Source organism: Symphalangus syndactylus, chromosome 19 (genome assembly GCF_028878055.3).
Source record: "Symphalangus syndactylus isolate Jambi chromosome 19, NHGRI_mSymSyn1-v2.1_pri, whole genome shotgun sequence".
Lineage (NCBI taxonomy): Eukaryota > Metazoa > Chordata > Mammalia > Primates > Hylobatidae > Symphalangus > Symphalangus syndactylus.
The window spans coordinates 18360362-18379189 of NC_072434.2; the positions used below are offsets into that span (position 1 = coordinate 18360362).

Consider the following 18828-nt stretch of genomic DNA (forward strand, 5'->3'; position numbering starts at 1 on the left):
CTCATTCATATTATAGCACACAAACACAGTGATAATGGCTCAGGGACCCCAATTGACCCAGGGCTAAAGGGTCATGATCTCAGCACACCTGTACTCATTTGTTGCTCCCTAACACCACTTGGGAAGCCCTACCTTAGCCGGTTCTCCCAATCTATTTTTAATCCATGAGAAACTTAAGCAATGGGGAGGGGGAAGGACTTGAGATCACATAGCATATTAGTGCCCTTGGGACTAGACAGAAAGCTCCTAACTTCTGGCTTTGTGCTATACCTACTACCTCTTCTCAAGACTCCTTCTTCCACTGTTTTTCCTGATCTTTCACCCTGGAGGGCCTACTTCATGTGCAAGAGAATGTAATGTCTCTAAGACACGATTATTCTCCAAATCTCGCAAAATAAGGCGACATCCTCCCCACCCACCTTTATTCTCACTAGCCACCCTCTTCATTCAGGGAAGCCTTTGGAGTGTGCCCATAGACCTTCCCCTTTCCAAGTGTGTCTGTCCATCATCCTGGGTGAGATTAGTGACGATGTGGACAGCTGCTTCTACCCCAGACCCATCAGTCCCTTCACGAGCTCACCTATCTCAGCCACTCACCTGCAAGTTCACACTCTGTATCTTGCCATCCCTTGAAAATTACCTAGCAGAGTACCCAACTTTCTGGTCATCACCTTCTACACCTTTTAGTCTCCCAGCTTGCTTGTCCAAGGACTCCCACTCCACCACTTATTTTTTAGCCAGTCAAATTTGGCAGTGGGAGGGTTGTATGACACCCCTACTCTTTAATCTCTTTGGGAACTTTGCTCCATTGGCACCTTTGCTTTTTTTTTTTTTTTTTTTTAACCATCAATTACCTTCCTCTGCCTTCCCTTCTCTGAGTCCAGATAGAGTCCATGGTCCATCATTTTTAAGAATCCTCCTGCCAATATCCTAAACTCTCTTGAGCCTCTGTCTTATTGTCCTAGTTTGACCAAGTCCCTGTTCTAGATTAATTGCTCTATCTGCTTCTTTCTACCTGCATTCAGGAATCTGGACCTGCTGGGACACACACACACACACACACATACACAAACAGATTGCTACTTCTACAAACTCACCATCACCAACCCAACTTGCTCTTCAAAAGTGCCTGGCGTTCCTACCACATTCCTCTGGTTCTATCTCCCCTCACTCTCCACAATGACTATTTCACACCTTCCTCCCCGAAACTCCGCCTCCACCCTCATGCTCAGCTGAGGACCTCACCTCCCACTTCACAGAGAGAGAGAAGTCACCAGGCAGAACTCCCCAACTTGTCCCCACCAAACTCCCAAACTACCTGCCTCTGGGCCAGTCTTCTCCTCCTTCCCTCCTGTGTCTGCAGAGGCCGCAGCATGGCCATCACAGGCCAGTTCTTCCACCACCCATGTTCTAGATCCTCTCCTCTGCCTTCTCAGAAACAGCCTTCTCACCATGCTCAAGTTTCTCATGTCTTCAACAAGCAAAACAACAACAAAAACCTTCCTGAAGCCTGACTCCACTTGCTGCCACCACACTGTCTCTCTTCTCCGTACAAGCCAAATGTCTGAAAGGGTTGGCTGCAGCAGCATTCTCCATCTCTGCACCACCCACTCCTTCCCCAGCCCTGCTTCAGTCTGGCTTCCTCCCCCATCACTCTGCTGAAGCAGCTCTCCAGATTGCTAAAGCCAGGGAACATTTTTTAGTTCTCAGAAGCATTTTCCACTCTTTTTTTTTTTGACACTTTCTTTTCCCTTGGCTTCTCTGACCCCACATTCTTGGCTTCTCTGGTACTCCTGAGTCATCTTTGCTGACTCATCCTTCCCATCTTGATCTTTAAATGTTGGTGTTCCTTATGGTCTGGCTCAAGGTATTCTCTTCTGATTGGATACTCTGTCCCTGGGCCATCTCAGCCACACGAACGGCTTCCGTTGTCGTCCACATGCAGATGACACCCAGCTTCCTAGTCGGCGTCTTTTCTTCTGAGCCCCATATCCTTATATTCTCCTGCCTATTGACTAAGTTAGATGTCTCAAGAAACCTCAGACTTGACATACTGAAAGCCAGAGTCGTGATTCTCCTGCTACATCTCCCACTGCCTTCTCACCCGCTGCCTGATCCTCCTCCAGTGCTGCCTGTTTTGTGAATGGCATAACCTCAAACCTCAGTTCTGCACGCCATCAACTGGGAGTCACTGTCAGCTCTTCCCTTTTCTCCACCGTCTTACATCCAGCCCATCACCATGCCCTGTCTACCTCTTAAACAGCACCTGGGTCCATCCACTCCACTCTTCCCCATCTCCACAGCCTCCACACTAGTTTAGGCTGACTTTGCCTTTTCCCCAGGCTTCTGGAATCACCTTCTCATTGGTATGGCTGTATCCACTCTTGCATCTCCGATTGTCAGAGAAGCCAAGGGAAAAGAAAGTGCCAGAAAAAAAAAAAAAAAAAAAACTAGAGTGGAAATGCTTCTGAGAACTAAAAAATGTTCCCTGGCTTTAGTAACTGGGTCTCTGAATTGCTGCTAGACTGACCTTTTTAAGGACACAGATCTGACCTAGTCACATTCTGTTGTACTCTCAAAACTCTTAAGTGATTCTCGTGCTCTTTAGGATGACCAGTGGGAGGGTCCCTTGTGGCATTTGACCTGTGCCTGCACTGCGGCATCCCCACTCCCCTCCCTCACGCTCTGAACTCTGCACCCTGGCCTTTTTCAGCTCGTTGACTGCTGAGCTCCTTTTGGCCTCATGGCCTTCACATGTGCTGTTTCCTGGCCCTTAATCACTCTTCCCATCCCTTACTTCTCCTCCCTAAATACTAGCTATCCTGCAGATCTCAGCTCAAGTAGCCCTTCCTTAGAAAAGCATCCCTGTACATGCAGAATTTTACCAGACCCCGGTTAAACACTCTCACAATGTCCTGTATGCTTTCTTCAGAACACACATGATGATATCTAATTATACAGTTAGGTGCTTATTAGGGAAATGTCCATCTCTGCCACTAGGCTGTGACCCTATGAGGGTAGAGACCCTGTCTGTTGTATTATTGTATCATTGGTGTCTGGCACAGATTTGGCTTCCAGAAAATCTTGGGAGAGTGAATTCATCCATGAGAGGTCTTTAAATACAAAAAGGATCCATGAAAAAGTCCAAAAGGAAAGCTATTCCCTGTGTGTGGCATTGGTAGACCAGAAGACCATACTCCTGCTCCCTTCCCTTCCCTGTCTTTCCCCAACCAAAGATTCAAAAGTCATTCACTTTGAGTTTCCAGTGTAGGCTCCTCCTCACCAAGAGATTTTTTCAGGAACAATAGCATTAACCTTTCACATGTGAAAAGCTATTTACAGTCAGGCACAGTGGCTCATGCCTTTAATCCCAGAACTCTGGGGAGGCTGAGGGGGGAGGATCACTTGAGGCCAGGAGTTCAAGACCAGCCTGGGCAACATAGTGAGACCCCATCTCTATAAAAGATTTAAAAATTAGCCAGGTGTAGTGGCCAGTGCCTGTAGTTCCAGCTACTTGGGAGACTGAAGCAGGAGGTTCACTTGAGCCCTGGAGGTCAAGGCTGCAGTGAGCTAAGGTAGCACCACTGCACTCTAGCCTGTGTGACAGAGTGAGACCCTGTCTCAAAAACAAGAAGAAAAACTATTTACAACCTACAAAACTCTTTCACATATATTACGGTGTTTGATTTTTTTCTTTGTCCTTAGAGCCACACCCATGAGGAAGCTGGGGTGTGTATTAGGATCACCTGTTTCACAGTGAAGCAAACTGCAGCCCAGAGAGGAGTGGTGGCTTGCCCACAGTCACATGGCTGATCAGTGAAGAGCTAGACTTGAGCCTGGTACTCAGGCCCCACTTCCATGCTCTTTTTTGAGACAGAGTCTCGCTCTGTCACCCAGGCTGGAGTGCAATGGCGTGATCTTGGCTCACTGCAACCTCTGCCTCCTGGGTTCAAGTGATTCTCCTAGCTCAGCCTCCCAAGTAGCTGGATCCACAGGCACGCACCACCACACCCAGCTAATCTTTGTATTTTTAGTAGAGATGTGGTTTCACCATGTTGGCCAGGCTGGTCTCGAACTCCTGATCTCAAATGATCTGCCCGCCTCGGCCTCCCAAAGTGCTGGGATTACAGGCGTGAGTCACTGCTCCTGGCCTTTCCATGCTGTCTCTACTGCTGCATATCCATGCTTTATAGAAAAGAGACCGCTGCAAGTTCAAATTATCCACAGTAGTGGAAGGAGGAGTGGCACCACAAACAAACACCACCACCCACAGGGGCTGGGAAGAAGGTGGGTCTGGAATGTCATGTGCAGTTTGGTTTGGAGCAGACCAAGTTGGCTTGGTGGGGCCAGCACTGGCCTCTTGCTTTTCTCAGATCTTCATAGGTCTATGAGGATTCATTCCACACCAGGAATGGAGTACTCTGGAACAGGAGTGCCCAGAGAGTCCACAGAGTGAGGAACGAGGATGGTCAAAGCTGAGGGAAGACAGTGGCTCCTCACCGCAGACTCCAGGAGGATAACGTGCGAGCTCTTGAGACATGCACACCCTCCCTGGAGTGGCTTCTGCCTACTTTGCCAGCCTCTTCCTCCAGCCCTCACTGCCTCCCAGATGCCCAAGTTAACGCAGTTGTCCCCAGTTGCCCAGCCATCTCATGTGGCTTCACACCTCTGAGCTTTTCTCAGACCGTTCCTTCTGCCTGGATGCCCTTCATAGTCTCCTCTCCTGGCTGACTCTTACCAGACTTCAATACTCAGCTCTAGTGGCATCTTTTCCAGGAAACCCTCCCTAAAGCCCTGAGAACTCCTCCCATGAACTGAGCACATTCAGCACATTCTATTAAAAGTCTCTCTTTGCTGGGTCTTTCTCTTCTGCTGGATTAGCAACTCCTCAAAAACAGAGACTGTGAGCTATTTATATGGGCAATCCCAGTGTCCCGCATGTAGTAGTAATAAAATCACAACATATATTGAAGGTTTACTATGTGCTAGATGCTATTTAAGTGCTTTATATTAACTCGTTGTATCCTCAAAATAACCATATGATGTATGTTTTGCACCCTATATTTTAAATTGTTTTTAAACAGTTTAAAAGGTTTTTTAAACCTTTTTTTAAAAAAAGTATGGATTAACTGGAGATGCAAAGAAATGTACAGGGAAGTCCACAGTACTCTTCATCCAGTGTCCCCCAGTGCCAGCATCTTGCCTAATTATAGTGTAGTGTCAAAACAAGGAAATTGACGTCGGTATAACCCTAGAGTTTATCTGAATTTCACCAGTTATACATGTACTCCTTTGTGCATGCCTGGTTTTGTGTATGCCTGGTTTTGTGTAAATCCACCACAATCAAGCTACTTAACCACACCATCACAGGACTCCCTTGTGCTGCCCCTGTATAGCCACACTACCCCATCTCACACTCTGTCAGCCACTCAGCTATTCTTCATCTCTATAATTATGTTGTTTCACAGTTGTTATATAAATGGGAACATTGAGTCTGTAATTTTTTTCTGTTGGCTTTTTTTTTTTTTTTGGAGACAGAGCTACACTCTGGCATCCAGGCTGGAGTGCAGTGGCATGATCTTGGCTCACTGCAACCTCTGCCTCCCAGGTTTAAGCAATTCTCTGGCCTCAGCCTCCCGAGTAGCTGGGATTACAGGTGCACGCCACCACGCCTGGCTAATTTTTTGTATTTTTAGTAGAGACTGGGTTTCACCATGATGGCCAGGCTGATCTCAAATTCCTGACCTAAAGTGATCCATCTGCCTTGGCCTCCCAAAGTGCTGGGATTACAGGCATGAGCCACTGCGTCTGGTGGCTTTTTTTGTATTCAGCATAATTTCCTTGAGGTTCATCCAAGTAGTTTCCTATATCAGTAGTTAGTTTGTTCCTCTTTGTCACCATGTAGTATAACATGATAGGGATGTGCCACAATTATTTAATCATCCACCCACTAGAAGGGCATTGGCTTTACCTCGTTTTGCAAGTGAGAAAGCTAACTGGCCTAGGTTCACATGACTGGCAAGTGGCACTTAATAAATGTTTAGCAATAAGCGCCTAACAGACATTTATTGTACGAGCTCAACTGAATGAGGGTACTTTATGCTCTTCACTTAGCACCTAGCATGGTGTTTTACACATAGTAGGTGCTCAGTAAATGTTTGCCAGTGAGGATTTGGATGAGATGGCATTTATATTTACATAACTAGCATCTTGACCAACTTATTCCTATGCGTAGCCATTCACAGGAGAGGAATATGTCCCTCTCAATAGCTTACACTTTCCACTTTACTTAGAACATCAGGAAAGGAAAATTGGGGCAGTAAATATGACCACATACAGGGCTGGCATTTTATTGCCTAAAATGCCCAGAGCTTTTGGTTCCAAATTAATATATGCCATCTTTTCATAGTATTTTGCATCTAAGTTGCAGGTTGCTCATTTTATCAAAATGCAAAGCAACCCTTCCAACTCCTGCTTCTTCCTGTACCACCACCCTCCCAGCAGGTGCTGGGTCAGGCTGTGCTGATGCAGTCTGCAGAAACAATTGGTTGGGTTCCGAAAGTGTCCATGCTAAGCTGAAAAGTCTACTGGGGTGTTTTTGCTTGTGGAAGCAGTGAGTTATTTTCACTCAGTGGGGGCCTCAGGAGGTTTAATTGCAGAGGATTTGTGGAGCTGTTGGAAGTCCTCAACCTCAGGTGTGAAGAGCCAAATGTGATTAAGTGATTGGAAAGGAACCACAAGTTGGACTAGTCTCTGTCCTGGGCACAGAGCCCAGGAGATGGGCTTGCTCGAGCAGCTCCCACTGTCCCTTTGAAGAGTGAGGTGACAAGAGAGCCAACTCCAGCCTCCAGGGACACATTGGAGTTAAGTGGGGTCTCCAGGGTGGGCCTTTCACAGAGAGTGCCCTGTGGCCTCATGGGGAACCCATGGTTTTGGCCAATTAAGGCCTTACCATGGGCCACAAGTAGGAGGGACAGATAAAAAGGGTAAAACTGTGGGCCTTGCCCTCAAGCAACTACTAATGATGTCGACTCACCCCCAAAGCAATTAAGGGCCGGGTGTGGGGGTGCGCACACCTGTAATCCCAGTACTTTGGAAGGCGGAGGTGGGAGGATCACTTAGAGCCCAGGAGTTCAAGACCAGCCTGGGTGACAGAAGAAGAACCTGTCTCCAAAAAAATAAAAAGGAAAAATGAAACTTTAAAGTAGTTTTGGCCTTTTGGCGGGCCATGTGGGATTGTGCCCTCAGACCCCTGGGAATGCATGATCACTCTGTTGTTAGGGGCAATTCTTTTTAAAATTTTTTTTCTTTTTTTTTCTTTCATGTCCATCTGTGATCCAAGTTAGGGGCAATTCAAAGGGGGAGTTGAAGCATTATCTTCCTAAAGAGAATGGAACCTCATCTGGGAAGACAAAATGGACTGCTGGGGAGGATGGACTGGTGAGGAAGTGGGGCCAGTATTGGGGTAGAGAGAGTGACGTGTCTGATTTAGGACACTGTTCTAGGGACTCATGGGGAACTTTGGTACTTTAGGGAACTGAATGGGATTTGATTAAAGAGCTGACCATCAGGCTATTGCAGAGTGTAATGAGAGACCAGATGAGGCTGTAAAGAGGGACCATGATGGGGAGTAGAGGATGGGCCTGCCGGACGGCAGAGGACTGACCCCAGAGGGAGAATGGGCACAAGGCAGGCACAGAAGACAGGGAGGGAGTTCCAAGAAGGAAGTTGGTAGCATGGCAGACAATCCCATCAAGAGCTTCCCGAGGCTGAAAGCTGCAAAAATGCTGTTGGATTGAGAAGAGCTGTGAGATTGAAAATTAACTCACAGGGGCTTAAGCAAGAAGGGTCTGTGCTCAGAAGGAATCACAGGCGAAAGGGGCATTTTTATTGTTATTTTTAAAGGTGGAGAGAGGGTAAGCAAAGGAGTGAGTTTCCTGAGGAGGTGGGAAGGGATAAGGTTGATTTTAAAATTCCTCCTCCCTTAAGTCAGAGTGGAGGGAGAGAGAATGAACGAGCTGCGCAGAGGTGTGGGAGGCACAGTGATAGAGGGCAAAGGGGGTCACATCACCATCTCCATCTCCATCGGCCTCAGGAGGTCAGGCAAGGCAATCTGTTCTGAGGACGGGGTGCAGGTGGGGAGCACGGTGAGGGGCAGATCCAGAAAAGGACTGTGCAGAGGTGCTGGGGCAGCTGCAGGGGAGGAATAAAGGGATTGCAGCAGGGAGGACTGGTTGAAGCTGGAATCATGAAGGCATAATAGTGCTGGTGGCTTCCGTGTTTTCTTCTGCAATGCTTTGTGGGGAGAGAAACAGAGCTGGGTGGGGAGGATTTCTAATTTTTTAATCGAAGCAGGGGCAGCAATGACCTCAGTAACCTTCCCCTCATTTTGTGGGGCCTAGGCTGCCCAGCCTTCTGCAGAGAGACACCTTCTATCCCCACCAGCCTGGCCTCTTCCTGTGGGCAGCCCAGTGGGGAAGCCCACTCACCTGGCTTTGCTGTCTGGGGGAGCTCTCCACTTTTCAGAGCTTGTGGTCATTTCTCCTTGGCCTGACATATCAGTGGATCCGGTTCTAAAAGAGTCCCATTTGCCCTCGGTTGTTCCCTGTGCACTGTTTTCATTTTTCTCCCCTCGTCGATCTTGCGACAGCAGCGTAATAGCCTCCGAGAGGGTCAGACTGGGAAGATGAATGCTGGCCTGTGGAGGACTGCATCCTGCCTCTCCATTAGTGAGGTGATGGAAGGCAGGGAGCAGAGAATGGATAATCCAAGGAAACACAAACAAACACAACAAGCAGCGCACAGGATAACCTACACAGCATTTCCTCTTGTGCTTGGAGTGTGCTGTGATGACTTGAGTGCCACCGATTTGCTGGTCTAATTAGGTCTGACTTGGACAATGTGGGTTGCATTTCCCAGGGTAGAGGGGACAGTGAGGAGAAACCAGGATAGGCTAAAAATGTTTGCTTGGGGAGAAGCCACCAAGTGAAGGATCCCCGTGTGCACGCACAAGCAGACAGGAGAGCCTGTGATGGCTGCCACTATTTGAAGACTTGGTGCATTAAATGGGCCCAGATACCCCGCAGGTCACCCAGAACACAGCTCCCTACTCAGTGTACTCCTCACATGTTGTGTGTTAACTCCTTCCTGGCCAAGTCAACCAAGCAGAATGGCTGGGAAAGTTTCTCATGAGTAGTGCTAGGGTGGTGATCTGGTACGGTTTATCCCTGTTCCTTGCTGATATGCTCCAGGTCTATGAGCTGATGCCTCCAGGTACTTTCTGCCAGAGGAGCCAGGAAGACGCCCAGGGGCCACTGCCCTGCCCTTCTGCCCAGTATCAGTTGATGCTTCCTTGGTGCCATTGGCATCAGTTCATGGTCCAAATGGGGGATGGAGGGGAGAGCCCTTGAGGCAGACAGAGGGCAGATTATAGAAATAATAGCCTAAAAGCCCTCTGGAAATGCACTATTTGAGGAAACATGAGTTCTGGTCTCCATGTCCTGTGTAGTCTTGAGCTGCTCACCAAAGCTTTCTGGGCCTCCATTTCCCTCCTAAGGCCTTTCTTTTCCCAGCTCAGTCCCCTGAGCCATCCTGAGAACAGAAAAGAGTTTAGTTAAACCAGTTTCTAGTGATCATGAAACCAGGCTGTAAGTAGGGAGGGACATCTTCAAATTCTCCTGGGTTTATGACAGGACTGGAGTATGTTTTCAAGTGTCCAGATAAGATACCGTGGCAAAGTTACTCATCAAATGTGTATTTAGGTCCCAGTTCCCAGATACGTATCAGCTATTTGACCTTGGACAAGTTGTTCTTTACCTGAAGACCAATTGTTCATCCATAGAACAGAACTTATACCTGCCTCACACATGCTTGTGAAAATCAGATAAGATAATGTGTGAGAAAGCATTTTGCATGTTCATAAATGTCCCATCACTGTAGCAGGCTGAGAGGGAGAGGTAGCAGGGAACATGAAAAGATCGTGGGACTCGAGTCATATGGAGCCGAGTTCAGAGTCCACTGTGAATTGTGGCCTTGGACAAGTTGGTGAACTTCTCTTAGTCTTAGTTTCGTCATCTGTAAAGTTGACATAAGTAAATTATGCCAGAGAATTACTGGAGGATTAAATACAGTGGTGTTTGTAAAGGGTCTGGCATATGGTAGATGCCCCTGCCCCTTTTTCCACTCCCTGTATGTAGCTCCCCCTCACTATATCCTAGCCCTCCCAGGCCCTCAAGTCAAGGACAGCTCAAGTCATCATTTGCCCATATTTTCAAATGCTCAGACTATCCTGGCATTTGTCTATGGAAGTGCCATGTTGTCTACACACTCCCCAAGGTCTCACCTTTAGCTGTGGGTCTTCAGTCTTGGGTTCCTTCTTCCTGTTGGACAGAAGGTGCCTGCTGAAGATACAGAACTGATCACATCCAGTCTTCGGACCCTGCAGAGGGATCAGGCTATTCCATGAAACTCCACCTCTGCTGGGGACCAGCTTTCCTCATCGGCCACCTTTCCTGAGCCAAAGCCACTCCATGAGGTTTGCCCAGCCATCCTGGGGCAGGGTGCAGGGGTGCAGGAAAGCATTCTTTGCTCAGAGAGATTCTCATCCCTGATGAGAGGATCCACTCCCTGTCCTGCTCCTTCTCGGCCCACAGAGCAGCCCCTAATTTCCCGCTACCACTTTTGCTGTCCTGACTGTACTTTCGCTATGCTGCAGCGTAGCCAACCTCTAACCCTCCCTGCCAAGGGCCTCCAGGAGCCCTCAGCCATCCAGCTGCCCCTCATGGCTCCCAGCAGGATGGTGCTTAGGCCATCTAACTGGGCAGATGTTCAAGCCCCTGTGTGGTCTTTTCTGGTCTGTGAAACACCTGTCTCAAGATCACACTTGGGGGTGTGGGGCACTCAGATGCAGATTCCCAGACAGCACTTCAGACCAACTAGATTCCAGGCTGGCCAGAAATCTGCATTGTAGATAAGCTCCCACAGGATTCTTATGTACAGGAAAGTTTGAAAACCACTGGTGTGACTTTTTCCCCCATTTTTATTGAGGTAGAACTCATATAGTGAAGCAAACAAATCATGTGGACAACTTGAGTTTGAATATGGGGTATACAATATCCCCATATTACCACTCCCAAATCAAGATATAAAACAACCTGTGGAACATTTCTAGCCCCCTAAAAGGCTCTCTTGCACTCAGCGTTCTAGCAACGTAGACCTAGTTTAGCCTGTGTCTGAATTTCATGTGAATGGAGTATTTGTATTCCTTTGCTCCACATTGTATCACTTCTGCCCACTGTTAAAAGTACAAACAACTCCTCTTCTATCCCATGTACCTTACCCTCTTCTGACAGAGAGAGAGAGAAAAATCAATCAATCAATCAACCAAGTTTTTCAGGATCTAGCCCTAACTCCCTCTCATTTCAGTTTCCTCTATCCTCACCTCCTCAGGCCTTGGGGAGATCACATTCGGCCCCCATCCTCCAAGCATTAGTGCCTCCAGAGGCTCAGGAGCCATCACCAATGCAGCTGTGGAGGACCTGGGCCCACTCCCCTGCCAGTCCCTCTGTAGAGAGCTACTGGGACACTCATTTGTAGTATATGGCTTGCCAGAGAGTCCAGGCACATTCCAGATGAAATTGGCCAATTTAAGCTACAAATGAAAAGACAAATGAGATGGAAATTGCACAGAACAAGCCTGCTTCTCATCAGGAGGTATCAGTCCTGACATGCTTAGTTGTGCAACCTATTTAGGCCTCTCCCTGCCACTGAGGTCAGAAGGGCTTTCCCAAGGAGGGGAAACACCACCTCCTTCACATGCACAGCCAGGCAGAAGAGCAGCCCAAGAGGCTCTAAGACGAAGTGAGAGAGAGACAGAAAGAGAGAGAGAGTGTGTGTGTGCGTGTGTGTGTGTGTAAGGTGGGGAGAAGGGGGAAAGTAGAGGACTCAAGGCAGATACCTCAGAAGCAAGGCAATAAAGAAAGAGGATTTATCATTCCAAAAAGGAAAAAAATATTTTGGACATCTGCTATTTACTAGGCCCCATTCTAGGTGTTCAGACTGTCAAGATGAACAAGACCTGCCCTTAAGGAACTCCCAGCCTAGAGGAGGAAAAGAAAGAAAGTGACACGATGGGGACAACAACAGAAAAGGCAAGGGGAGATGGAGGCACATCTATAAACAGGAGGAAGGACAGCTGGAAGGAGAAACGAGGGTGGACGGGAGACCTGGAAAGGAGCAGGAACCCTGTGAACAAGCCAAGGTTATGGAGCTTGGCCTGCTGTCACCCCCTGGACCAGGGAGAAGCAGCCTTGAGGGTCCTCTGGAAAGAGACAGCTCACAGATGCCTTTACAGGCATCAACTCATTGGTTCTTGGTAAAGTGTCAAGGAGTGGGCCTGGCAGGGAGTTCACCAATCCAGTGAATGGGGCAAACCAATAAACAAAATATCTGGATGATGGCTTATTCTCTATTACGTAAAGAGGGGTCAATGAGCCAGGAGTTCTTAGTCCCTGGGTCTCTGTCTCATCTACTATTTTTTGTTGAGTTTAGTGAGTTGCAAAGAGTCCAGGAATGCAAATTTGTTTTCATATGGATCCAAGCTAAATACAGTTTTAGTAATAATAATAATAGCAAACACTTATAAGGCACTTACCATGAGCCAGGCTGTTTTAAACACTTCACACATATTAACTCATTTGCATAGTAAATACGCTGGGGAAAAAAAATCCTACAATGCATTTCAAAGCCAAACACAAGCTACTTTTGAACTATCCGTCACACACACACACACACACCCGAAAGTGGATTATGAACTGTTGACCACCTTAAACCTCATTCTCTTAATAATAATAATAGCCTAAAAGCCATAAGACAGATGTCCTGGGAGGCTGGGTTTGGAAAGCCGTTCCAGGAGCACTTGAATAATTCCAAGATTTCAGTGTGCCAAACAGGCTTACCCTCTCCCTCTTCCTCCTCTGAGCTGGAGCACTTCGGGCCAGGCTCCATGCAGGGTGCTCAGGCTGGATGGAGATCCCGGAGTCCGTCATTAGGGTAGGTGTGGCCCTCTCTCCAGGGACTGCTCCCTGTCCATTACCAGAGCCAGAATCCATGTGCATTGCACCACTGTGGATGTTGCTAAGCCTAATTGCTACCAGGGAACTAGTTTCCATAGTGACAGAGGTACAGTAGGCCCTTGACATTCTCAAGGGATACATCATAGCCCTTCATGAATCCATGGATTAGAGACTACCACATAATTTCCCCCATAAAATGCAGTAAAGTATGACTGAGAAATGTAATGAGGATGGCTATTGAGGGCAAAGTCACCCAACTCTCAGCTTGCTAGGAGGTTCCCCTGCTGGTCTCACAGCACTAGCAAGTCAGCATTACATACTATTTCATGTCAGACCGAGGTTGGTCATAATGGCAGAAGCCACCTTATGATAAACGGAGAATACCAGTGACTGCCACTTTTGAATGACAATAGCAAGGAGGGACTTCTGTTTAAACATGATGGACTAACATCCCTGGTGCTCTGTGCTGCCTCCCCAAACCACACTACGAGTAAAGGAATAAAAAAGATGCAGGCCCACAAGGGCAGGGGAGGAGATCAAAGCGAATAAGAAATGTTAGTACAATTTTGGAATTTGAAAAGGTAACTGACTTGGCTTGATAGAGAAAGAAAAACCTAGAGACTCACAAAGAGGGGAGTCAATGAGAAATGGGCAGATTCCTGCTATAAAACCACAGAGAGGCTGAGAAATGGTTGGCATCTGAAGACAGGGTATGGAGTAGGGTCAGAAACAGGAGAGTGATACCTCAGATCCCTTCCTCACCCCATGTCACTCCATGTCTGTCCCTGCTTTACCCTAGAGCATCCTGAAGAAAACTTTGCTCTCCAAAGAGACTGAACCCAAAAAGTGCTGACTTGGGGATATGGGTACAAGTATGGGTAGAGATGAGGCAGTATGTTGGAAAAGTGAGCATTTGCTCAAAGTTTCCAAGCCAAATGGGGAAGCCTTTTGGTCATTTCTTCCAGTTGGGTCTAAAAATACTGGTAGTTGGACAAGTGATGACATTTGGGAGACCCCCTCCCTCTCAGTTAAGCCCTGCCCGTTCCAATCGGCTGTAAATACGAACCATCGGCCAGGCACGGTGGCTCATGCCTGTAATCCCAACACTTTGGGAGGCCAAGGTGGGCAAATCACTTGAGGTCAGGAGTTTGAGAACAGCCTGGCCAATATGGTGAAACCCCGTCTCCACTAAAAATATAAAAATTAGCCGGGCATGGTGGCACGTGCCTGTAGTCCCAGCTACTCAGGAGGCTGACACAGGAGAATGGCTTGAAACTGGGAGGCAGAGGTTACAGTGAGCTGAGATTGCGCCATTGCACTCCAGCCTGGGCGACAGAGTGAGACTCAGTCTCAAAAAAAAAAAGAACCATTGGCTAAGGCTTACTAGAATTTTAAGGGAGGTGTCTAATATTAAAAAAGCATAAGCCAAAATAAACAATAAATAAAAACTTGAAGAAAGGAAATACTATGCAGGGAGCAAAAGAAAAAATAAAAACCACCATCACCACCTCAATTTATATCCTCAGAGAGTTGAGAGACGACATTATACCCACAAAAGAAGATCATGGGACCTTTTTAAAAAATTGAGATATAATTCACATACCATAAAATTCACCATTTTAAAGTGTACAATTTGGTAGTTTTTAATATATTCACAAGGTTGTACATCCATTGCCATTATCTAATTCTAAAACATTCTCATTATCGCCCCCAAAAAACCCCATACCCATCAGCAGCCACTCGTCATTCTCCCCTTCCTCCAGACCCTGGCAACCACTAGTCTGCTTTCTGTCTCTATAGATTTGCTTATTCTGGACGTGTCATATAAATGGAATCATAAAATTCGTAGCCTTTGTGTCTGGCATCTTCCACTTAGCATGTTTTCAAAGGTTGTAGCATGTGCCATTACTTCATTCCTTTTTGTAGTTGAATATTATTGCATTGTATGGATATACCATATGTGTGTGTGTGTGTGTGTGTGTGTGTGTATACATATATATAGACACACAGATACATATTTTGAGATGGAGTCTCGCTGTGTCACCCAGGCTGGAGTGCAATGGCGTGATCTCAGCTCACTGCAACCTCCGCCTCCCGGGTTCAAGCGATTCTCCTGCCTCAGCCTCCCAAGTAGATGGGATTACAGAACTGCACCACCACACCCGGCTAATTTTTGTATTTTTAGTAGAGACGGGGGTTTTGCCATGTTGGCCAGGCTGGTCTCAAACTCCTGATCTCAGATTGTCCACCCGCCTCAGCCTCTCAAAGTACTGGGATTACAGACGTGAGCCACCACGCCCGTCAGATATACCATATTTTTTTATCCATCTATCAGTTGGTAGACATTTGGGTGATTTTTATTTTTTAAGGAAGATGCAGAGAACAAGTTATTGGAAACTTAAAATATGTTGTTTCCGTCAATGAAGATGATTACTTTGCAGATGGCGAGGGTCCATTAGGTGCCTAGCACAATTAATGAAGAAGAGACCCTCACAAATACACAACATTTTGAGATTTCAGAATGTCAGGTATAAAGTGAAGATTCCACAAGCCAGGAAGAAAAAGACACGCTTTAGGATAGAGCAGACTTCTCAACAGCAGCCCTAGACGCAAATAGGTCATGGAACTGTGTCTTCCAACATGTGAGGGAATGTTATTTACAATCTGAAATTATATTTCCAGTCAAACTGTCAGATATGGAGGCTCAATAAAGACATGCAAACATTTGCAAAAATGTTCATACAAAAATTTTCAAACACTCAGACTTTCAAGAAACTTAGCCCTTTTTCAAAAGCAACTCAAGAAAGATGTACTCTACCAAAACAAGGTGGAAAACAAGAAAGATGACATGAACCTCAGGGAGAGACAAATTGTTAAGAATATTTACTATCATAAGAAAAAGCCTGAAAAGACATGCATCAAAATGTTAACAGTGGTTATGGCACCGGGAGGTAGAAAAGGGGATTGTTCAAATTTTCTCCATGTTTTTCTATACCTTCTAATTTTTCGATAAGAATGTCATACTGTACCTACCAGTTACTATATCTTTGACACACATGGATGCAGACAGCCAGGGGCAGGCCAGAGATAGAGAAGAGACAAAGAAAGAATAGAGGGGGGCCAGGCATGGTGGCTCACACCTGTAATCCCAGCACTTTGGGAGGCCGAGGCGGGCAGATCACGAGGTCAGGAGATCGAGACCATCCTGGCTAACACGGTGAAACCCCGTCTCTACTAAAAATACAAAAAATTCGCCAGGCGTGGTGGCGGGCTCCTGTAGTCCCAGCTACTTAGGAGGCTGAGACAGGAGAATGGCGTGAACCCGGGAGATGGAGCTTGCAGTGAGCCGAGATCGCGCCACTGCACTCCAGCCTGGGCAACAGAGTGAGACTCCATCTCAAAAAAGAAAAGAAAAAAAAGGGAAGGAAAGGGAGGGAAGGAAAGATGTGGAGCGTGGAGCTCTGGGGGCCACTGTGCTGCTCTGAACACAATTATCCTGCGTTTCGGTGCCCTTGTCCTGTCAGCAGCCCCCAGGGCCACAGTCATATTTGTGAGTCTGTCAGTCTGCCCTGCTAGGTACAGATTTTCCTCAGGACAGAGGCTGGATCTTGTTCATCTTGTATCTATTCCCAGTGCCTGGCAGAGAAAATACGTGGAATTGGTGCTTGAATGAATGTAGAGAGGAAGAGAAAGGAAGGAGGAGAAAAAAAAAAAAACCTCACCTGCCTGGGCATGGTGACTCATGCCTGTAATCCCACTTTGGGAAGCCTAGGATGGCAGATCACTTGAGCCCAGGAGTTCAAGATCAGCCTGGGAAATAAGTAAGACCCCTTCTCTAAGAAACAAAAACATTTTTTTAAAAAATTAGCTGGGCATGGTGGCATATGCCAGTAGTCCCAGCTACTTGGGAGGCTGAGGTGGGAGGATCACTTGAGCCTGGGAGACGGGGGCTGCAGTGACCCCAGATCGCGCCACTGCACTCCAGCTTGGGTGACAGAGCAAGACCCTGTCTCAAGAAAACAAAAACAAAACCCACCAAATGTAGGGCATAAACTTGGTGAGACCTGAAGTAGGGATGCCATCAAGGTTTTAGCACCACTTGCTAGAGTGGTCAGTTCCACTGTCAGAGAACTTGCCTCAGCTGGATCCAGCCACCTGTGTCCCACTCCCACTCGGCTGTTTCTTCAGCCAAGGCCCGGGGGAGCTGGGAATGTCCACAGGGGCTAGAGAATGGAGAATGTCTTTCGCACACATTAAAGTTTCAGAACAACTACAATCAGACCACAGCTCCCCAGCTACTGGTAGTCCCAGAGCTCTTATAAACCTCCTGGGGCCCACTTGAGAGGAGCACTTTGGGTTCACGGCAGGGGTGTTGTGCTAGGGGAGTGGCAAGGAGGGAAGCCCTGATTTGTAGTGTTTGCCAATTTTCATAGTTTTCAGTATTTCCATCACAGCCAATTTCAACCTACTATGTAATGTTATTGAGGGTGGAGTTGGGAAGAGGTGAGCCCCATCAGCTCTCATGGACTGGGGCAAGCTGGTTCCAGCACGCACTGGTTAATGCCAATGATGGATGTAACTACCAAGTGCCACTTCTGCATAGTACCAAGTTGGATGACTTGGATGTTTGGATGGAATCAAAGAGCTTTTGGTCCAGGGAAGGATGCAAGTAGCCACATATGCTATGAGTACCGCCAGGGAGAGTTTGGCAGAGAGTTTTTGATCAGGGGATGCAAAAAGGATCAAGACAGCTGGATGGGACCTGCTATACAAAGAAAGAACTTTGTACAACTTCCTTATCAACTAAGAAAGCAGGCTTTCATTCTAATTGTTCTGATTTGCAGATGAGAAAACTAAGGCCTAACAAGCTAATGGTCACACAGCTAATAAGTAGGCCACCACTGGGACAAACCCAAGCCTTCTGATTTTTCATTAAGATGAAATTTGTCTACAGTATTCCCATAAATCTTAAGTGAACAGCTTGAACATTTCAGTACCCAGAAGGCCCCTCGTACCCCTTCTCGGGTAATTGGGTCTTCTAATTCTTAATGCAGTCTGCTTTACACCAGTCCTTACTGACTTTGGGTTGGCAGTGTATCAGGTACTTACAAGTATGGCTTCAAGGACAGTGTTCCTCAGTGGTTAAGCACACAGACTTTGGGGCCAGACTGCCGAGATTCAAATCCCAGCTTCAGCTGTTTGACCCCAGGCAGGTTACTTAATCTCTAGATCCTTTTTTTTTTTTTTTTTTGTCAGGGTCTCACACTCACCAAAGAGGGAGTGCACTGGCACAATTATGGCTCACTGCAGCCTTGAACTCCTAGACTGAAGTGATCCTTCCACTTCAGCCTCCTGAGTAGCTGAGACTACAGATGCATGCCACCATGCCCAGCTAAATAGTTTTTCTTTTTTTTTTGAGATGGGGTCTCACTCTGTTGCCCAGGGTGGAGTGCAGTGGTACTACCCTAACTCAATGTAGCCTTGACCTACAGGGCTCAAGTGATCCTCCTGCCTCAGCCTCCCAAGTAGCTGGGACTAAAGTTGCACACCACCACACCTGGCTAATTTTTAAAATATTTTGTGGAGACAGAGTCTCACTATGTTGCCCAGGCTGGGCTTGAACTCTTGGTCTCAAGTGATCCTCCTGCCTCTGCCTCCCAGAGCACTAGGATTACAGGCATGAGCCACTGCACCCGGGCCAATCTCTGTATTTTAGATAACCATTTATAAATGAGGATAAAGGCATCACAGGGTT

General features: G+C 47.1%; 1 protein-coding gene and 1 long non-coding RNA gene across 2 annotated transcripts in view; one reads left to right on the forward strand and one right to left on the reverse strand.

Moving 5' to 3' along the window:
• Positions 1 to 18828, forward strand: part of LRRN2 (leucine rich repeat neuronal 2) — a 67196-nt gene that overhangs the window by 13422 nt on the left and 34946 nt on the right. The window lies entirely within an intron of this gene.
• On the reverse strand, positions 9601 to 16932 carry LOC129458197 (uncharacterized). The gene is made up of 3 exons (XR_008649559.2): positions 12957 to 16932; positions 10343 to 10400; positions 9601 to 10074 (listed from the first exon to the last, which is right to left on the reverse strand). It is a non-coding gene; the product is annotated as an uncharacterized lncRNA (long non-coding RNA).